The sequence below is a fragment of the Myotis brandtii genome, unplaced genomic scaffold (genome assembly GCF_000412655.1).
Source record: "Myotis brandtii unplaced genomic scaffold, ASM41265v1 scaffold432, whole genome shotgun sequence".
Lineage (NCBI taxonomy): Eukaryota > Metazoa > Chordata > Mammalia > Chiroptera > Vespertilionidae > Myotis > Myotis brandtii.
In genome coordinates this window covers 1,059,852-1,067,374 of record NW_005366520.1, presented here as the reverse complement: position 1 = coordinate 1,067,374, position 7,523 = coordinate 1,059,852, and positions in this window count along the sequence as shown.

Genomic DNA, 7,523 nt, shown 5'->3' with positions numbered 1-7,523 from the left:
TGGTGGTGGTTGCTTTCTGCTCTAATGGTTTTGTGTCTTTTCCAGCACCTTTGTAACTGTTGCCTGTATTTAAGGACCCTTTAGTGTTTTCATGAATCCCTGCAGCGTGAGGGATGGTGGTTGCTTTCTGCTCTAATGGTTTTGTGTCTTTTCCAGCACCTTTGTAACTGTTGCCTGTATTTAAGGACCCTTTAGAACTGTTTTCATGAATAGACCTGGCTCATCTGGGCTGTAGACCTTGCTGAGATCCCAGGGACCAGGACTGGTTGATGTAATGTATGGGAATGACCTTTAGACAGAGGGAAAGAGAGAGAGAGTAATACTGTTGGATTTGTGAGAAGATTCGAATAAAACTCTTGGCAGAATGGGACATTGAGGGAGGACGATGTATTTTATGGAGCTCATATTGGAGCTGTTAACTAAGGAATATACATAATCTGCATCTCATTAGTCATGTTTTGGTCTCTCAGTTTTGACCAGGTGTACTTGGGGAAACCTCAGAGCATCTAACCTTTCTCCTACCAGCTCATTAGCAGGACCCGAATCTGGGTTTTTCTTCTAATGAGCAACTATACTCACTATCCCTCCTGGTGTCCAGGTGAAGACCTGGACCTCAGTAATGTACACTAGTTGTTTGGGGATGTCTAAGCTGGTTTTAGAAGGTCAGCTTTCTTTTCCATCCATACTGTTGCCTTTTGCAGATGGGAAGGCCCATGTGCAGATTCTGACCCCCTTGCTAGTGAAAGGAATGAACCACACCAATGCTTAAAAACCTTGGATTCAGGTTCACAAATGCAATTATTAAAGTAAAAAATAGAGACTTAAAATAATTAAACTAATAAAATTCTTATTTTCTGAATACATTGAAGCTTTATTTCAAGGGTAATTGTAATTAAAACTGCAGATTAAGTCAATAAAAATTTATATATTAACTGAAATATTGATCAGATGTAAAAATGCTCTATGTCCTACCAATAGTACTTAATAGAGATTTCACTAATCTCCATTTATTATTTGGAGCATTTAGTTAGTATTTTAGCATGATCTCTAAGCAATCACTTAGGAACAACTTTAATTGGGTTTGTTATATTTCTACTCAATTCTTTTATTACTAAATATTATTTTTCTTTAGTTAAGTGTATCTTTGCATTTATAAAGAACTAATGGTGCCATAATAATAGCCTTAAAAACACCGAAATGTAAGTGCCCAGATTTTCTACTCAGAAGTTTACTTTTCACACTGAAATCTGAGAGAAAAGAAAAGAAAGAGGTGAACTTCAATGCCGTGAACTTATATTTGTTCTAAGCTTTTGGAGAAGACATAAATTGCTAAGGAAGAACTTTAAAGACCAAACCGAAAAACACTCTATTGTACTGTAGCATGCTTCATTTCATGCTTTTTAAAACTCAACGGAGGTGATATGTACTCACGGGAGCAGAGGCGTCCCAGGAGTGTTTGCACAATTCCACTCGGGCAAACTGGGTCAGCTAAGGCTCCATGAGTGAAATGACAAATTATTCCAGTTCTTCCTCCTCTCTATCTAGTTATCTCCACCCTGTCAACTAAGACCAACTCAAATCCTGTTTCCTTTATACAAATTGCCTTCTTTTGGAACCTTCTGCTTATTCCAAACCTGTTTGGTTTTACCGTTGGTGCCTACAAGTAACACTTACATGGTGGGAAATTTTATCACTTTTTTTCTTATCTCACTAACACATTTTTTTTCCTTCCGATATCACATCCTTTAAATTGGGGGGAAAAATTTAGGAGAGCAGGCATGTTTTAAAAAAACTCAAATAATACCAAATAGTTATATAGTCATAGTGGTAAGTCTTTCTATTATTCTTTCCCAGGGCCATTTCCCTCCCAGATTAACCACCTCAGCTCAGCACTTTTTCACATGTGCTCCTTCATGCTTCCATGCCTTTGCCCATCATGTTTCTCAGAATATGTTCTCACATTCTCTGCCCATCTTTTAAAACTCTCACAAGGGACATGCTCTGTAAACTCTTTCTTGATACTCTCAGTCAGCATTTGGCGTTTTGTTCTTTGTACTCTCTGATGTGCTGCTTGTGCTATTTGACACTCATTTCATTCTGTCCTATTTTGTAAAAAGCTCTTTACCTATCAACTTCACTATAGTAGGTTACACTTGCCTTGAGGGAAGGAGCCTATCTTATTCACCTATGTATCTGTTACAAAATTCAACCTAACCACTCTTACTACAAATGTAAGTGATTGAATTCAATGTATATACTATAGTATGTTCAATATACATTTTAAAAAAATATATTTTTTATTGATTTCCGAGAGGAAGGGAGAGGGAGAGTGAGATAGAAACATCAATGATGAGAAAGAATCATTGATCAGCTGCTTCTGCATGCCCCATACTGGGGATCAAGCCCGCAACCTGGGCATGTATCAAACCATGACCTCCTGGTTCATAAGTTGAAGCTCAACCACTGAGCCATGCCGACCAGGCTCATTATACCTTTTTTTGAGGCTTTGTCACGACCAGACTGTCAACCTCTTTAGGGCAAGGGCTAAAATATTTTGTTTTTGTAATGCAATAAAAATGGCAGTAAATTAAAATATTATACCCCGGACTGGAATCTAGGCTTTCTAAATCTGTGCATATGCACATGCCTGTGCCCTTGTGCCTAAACTCTAGGCTTATACTGAGCATTCCTGCAGGAAGCTGAACATAACTTGCTTTTCCTATCATCCCACTATCATTCATACTCCACTGGGGACTGCTCCACCCTGGTGATAAGAGTAAACTGATGCTTAGAGAAATTAGAGGACTTGGCCAAGGTCAAATAGCTATCTAGATGCCATATCCACCTTGTCCCCCTCACTCTTGCCCCATATGACTGAGACAGCTACATCAACAGGCCTGACTTCAGACATCATGGAGAAAGACAATGCATCATTTGTCAAGACAGCCTCAGAGCAATATGATAACACAAAGGAGGAGGATTAAGACAAGGAAGATGGTGAAAACTCAGGATGATGAGGACATGGAGGCCATGGATGAGATGCATGATTATAGTGAGTAGCTTGATGATGGAACAGTCGTTGAGGTGGACATGGAAGACAATGAGCAGGATTGGGAACAGTGGATAATGTAGTGTAAGCCCTGACATTTGTCCTTTTTATTCTTTATATAATGCAAGTGCCTGACTTAAGTTAGATTGCAAAGGCATCTATTTCAGAGAGGCATCCACTTCAAAGACAGCTATCTACAATAAACACATTGTCTAGATTAAGAGCCACGTCCACCTCCCGAACTGATGCTTCTTTGTTTTAGAAATCTTGATTGAGTTTAATAACTGACCATTTGGGCTACTGGTTTGATTTTCTTCATTTTCTTTAAATTCCCACTTTTATGTTTTAAATTCACTAGAGAAAGTGAGCCCATGAAACCTTAGACCTCCACACTTGGTTCCAATAAAAGCAGAACACAGGCCCATAAGCATACCTGCTCTTTCTCTACCCTCAATCTTGTTGTGTAGCCCCAGGTGTGCTGTGTAATTTAGTCTTGTAAGTAATAACTTTTTCAAAATTTTCAAAGTTTCCTGATGATTATTGCTGAAGGGTGTGTTGCAGTAATAATAACCACAAGGGCTGGTTCAGACACCACAGACTAAGACCAATACAAAACAGCTTGTGTAGGTAGACAGGGCAGGGTAGCTTCAGGAAGACTTCAGGCCTACCCAACCTGCTTTATACCCTCCACAGAACCAGCTTATGGTTATGTAAGAAAATAAAACCAAAACACAGCAGAAAGACTTCTGCTCACTTGATCTACTCTTAAGAAAATGTCATATCCAACCCATCAAAGTAAGGAAATACAGATAGTAAAATGTCAGTAATTGATTAAAATTCAGAGGTTTATCTGTTTCCCATGAGAGAGTATCTAGTTAACATAAATTGGTTAAAATTATACATCCAGTAATTGAAATTATTATCCATGAAGTGGAACCAGGGAGAAATAGATACTGAGCTATAATGCATCCCACTCACATTCCCAAAACATTCTCTCTACCAACTGTGCTCTCTCTTCTTCTCTCATTAAAATTTATACAAATTAAGTTGGAAAAAGGGAAATGTGGCATATGAATAGTCAAGCAAGAAGTGTGTTTAATGAAAAGAATAAGTTCTCAAGTTCATTGGACCACTATGCTTCAGTATAAGGAGCTTGAAAACCCTTTAGATGATTGATTATTTGTGATGTCATGGCAACTAATCAGAAGAAGTAAAAGGGCTTGAGCTCCTGTGATGTCATATAAATATTTGCTGGGAGGATTTTAGGAAATAAAATTAAAAGCAATTCCTAAAATTTTTGAGCTTTAGATCAGAGCTTATCAAGTTTGTAATGTGTAAATGAATTACTTGTGAACCTTTTGAAAATGCAGATTCTGATTCAGTAGGTCCCTGGGAGGTATGAAGGTTTTTCTTCTCTAACAAGCTCCCATGTGTGCTGACGGGTCACACTTTGTAAGGTCTTAGACCATGTTGAGCATTTCTGGGCTGCTGAAACTCTGATAGTTCCTTAAATAATTGTTAATATTACATTTTGAAAATGAAAATGCACTAGAGGCAGTAAATATGTCTCCCCAAAGAGTGTCTTTATCTGGAGTAAAGATAGTGGAAAACCAAATCATGAGTCAAAGTAAGCTCTATGGCCAACTTGAGTCACAGTGAAATCAGCCTTAGAAAATTAATCTATTTGAAGACAGACCAGTCCCACTGGTGTGGCTCAGTGGTTGAGCATTGACCTATGAACCAGGAGGTTATGATTCAATTCCTGATCAGGACATATGCTGGGTTGGGAGCTCCATCCCCAGTGTGGGGTGTGCAGGAGGCAGCCAATCAATGATTCTCTCTCATCATTGATGTTTCTATATCTCTCTCCTTTTCTCTGAAATCAATAAAAATATATTTTAAAAAAAGATAGACCTACATTGTTTCTCATGTAGGTTAGTAATGAATTACTCATATGAATGCTTCAGAGCAGCTTTCTATAAATCAAAAGAAGAAAATTGAATTGGGAATTGTAATGGTGAGAAATTTTGTGCTACTAACTGGATTTACCTGGGCTCTCTTTCAGTTATCTTTCTTTTGTTCTGACCAAATCATTCCTGATGATTTAATAGTACCTAAATATAGCCACAGAGACTCTTTCATTTCGGTATGTGATCTTTCAGCTCTGTGATTTTAAAGCCTTATCAGATGGATATTAGAGTCAATATTGAAATCTCAAAGTGCCACACGAGAGATCTTCTAGAGAAATTTTGCAGTGGTTTATTCTAAAGTTTTCTCTTGATTAACAACCTTGGACTAATATGGCTCCATTAATATTTAATTGTATAAAAGCACCTGATTCAACTCAGTTATATGAATATTTTGTTATTCCATCTAATAATCATACAATATTCTCATCTGTGCCCCACAGGATAATTTAGTTATTATAAGAATTAAAATATTTTATACAGAAGAATTCCATTCATTTATGTTGTTTATCTATTGATGATTAGTCCCTAAATTAGGGCCTGGTAATACACAGATTAAAGTAGTAAGAAATTGAGTTTATTTCAAATTATATGTAAAGATTTTGAAAAAGATTGAAACAATTATCAATGTGATACAAGTGGCTTTATGGTATTTTTTTGTTGTTTGTTTTGTAAGTTAGCCTTTACTAACACTTTATCTTACCTGCTTTGAAAGATTGACTTGATCCAGGACCTTGCCCGGAGGAAGATCAGCCAAAGTTCCAAGGCACCCGGAGCTGTGTCTGACAATGGCCTGCTCCAGAGTCTCAACCAAGAATCCCCAGAACCAACACACTCAGTGGCCAGCTTCAGACAACATCAGAGCAGGATCCAATTAGCTTTACAAACCTCATATCTCAAGGGAGACCACGGCCGGCACAGACACTGCTGAGGCGAATTTTGCTTCTTGTGGTCGGCACCTGCGCAGCAGCTCAGACACTGTGGTCGGGGTTGATGTCAATTAGTCAGCCTGAGGGTTGGCCCCATGCACAAACAGCCCAATACCAATCAAGACTCAATTAGAACAAGAGGTCCCACGTACATCACACAAGGGATATTCCTGGAGCTCAAGGTGATCAAGGAGACTGAGCCACTGGGTCCCGCAGCACACCTACTACAGAGGCCATCCTACCAGGAGCACAATGAGGAACTCCTTAGGCTATATAGAAAGAGGATGAGGAAGCCTATCAATGTAAATAGCAACTGGGTCAGATCGGATTTTGGACACTGAGTACAGATCAAAGTGGTTGAGGCTCAAAACTTGGCAAGAGGTTCTTTTTGCCAATATTGGCAAAATTAGGTAGAAGGTAGCTTTTGTAATGAAATCACTTTAGTTGGGTAAAGGAAACTTGACGGGACTTTTTATTTAATGTGCAGAAGAGTGGTTAGATGATTTGGCCAAGATATTTAAGGCTGAATCTCTATGTTTATCTATCTATCTGTCTATCTATCTATCTAATTGATTTCAGAGAGGAAGGGAGAGGGAGAGAGAGATAGAAACACCAATGATGAGAGAGAATCATTGTTTGGCTGCCCCCTGCATGCCCTCTACTGGGATTGAGCCCACAACCCAGGCATGTGCCCTGACCGGGAATGGAACTGTGACCTCCTGGTTCATAGGTAGAAGACACTCAACCACTGAGCAACACTGGCTGGGTAAGGCTTAATCTTTATAAAAAAATAAATCTCATGAGTCTCAAATCATCTCTCCACTTTACTGTGTGTGGGTTTTTTTGTTTGTTTGTTTTTGTGTGTGTGTGTGTTTTTGTTTTTGTTTTTTTGTATACACAGCAAAAAGGGGCATACTATTTCCTTGTAGCTGAACATAGTTACCTTCATGACAAATGTATATAAATCTATAGTTTTACATTTTTTTTCTTTTGTTTAAGAGAATCTTCTGATTTAGGACAGGGAAAGAAAATATTCAACACAGGATTTAGACTGGAAAATTCAAGGGAAAATTGACAAAACTAATTCCTACTAATGAATATTATTTGATAATTGCTTCTTTCCTTTAAAGATTTTTCTTTATAAATAATTATTCCTTCAACCTCAGCTCTAATTATATGGGACCCTCAATCAATACTAATAATTTTGTAGCCCTTGAAACAAACATATGTGCTTAGTATTCAAAGAAACTTTTGCTTGCCAGAGAAAAATAGTTGTCTTTTAACACTTCTTTTTATGTCTGTTGAATAACCCAATTCTTCCCTCTCTCACCTAACTCTCCAAAAATGTTTTATTTGAAACTGTGCACACATTGCTAAGCTCTTTTGATTTATCTCCCAAACTTTGTGCACACATGTGTAGCATGACAACCAAATCCTATATAATAAAGAGGTAATATGCAAATTAACCCTCACGCCCTCACAAGATGGCTGCCTACAACAAGGCCAGCAGGGGGGTTAGTGAGGGATGACCAAACAACTGAACAGCAGGCTGCGTGGGGCAACCAGGCCTGTGGGGGG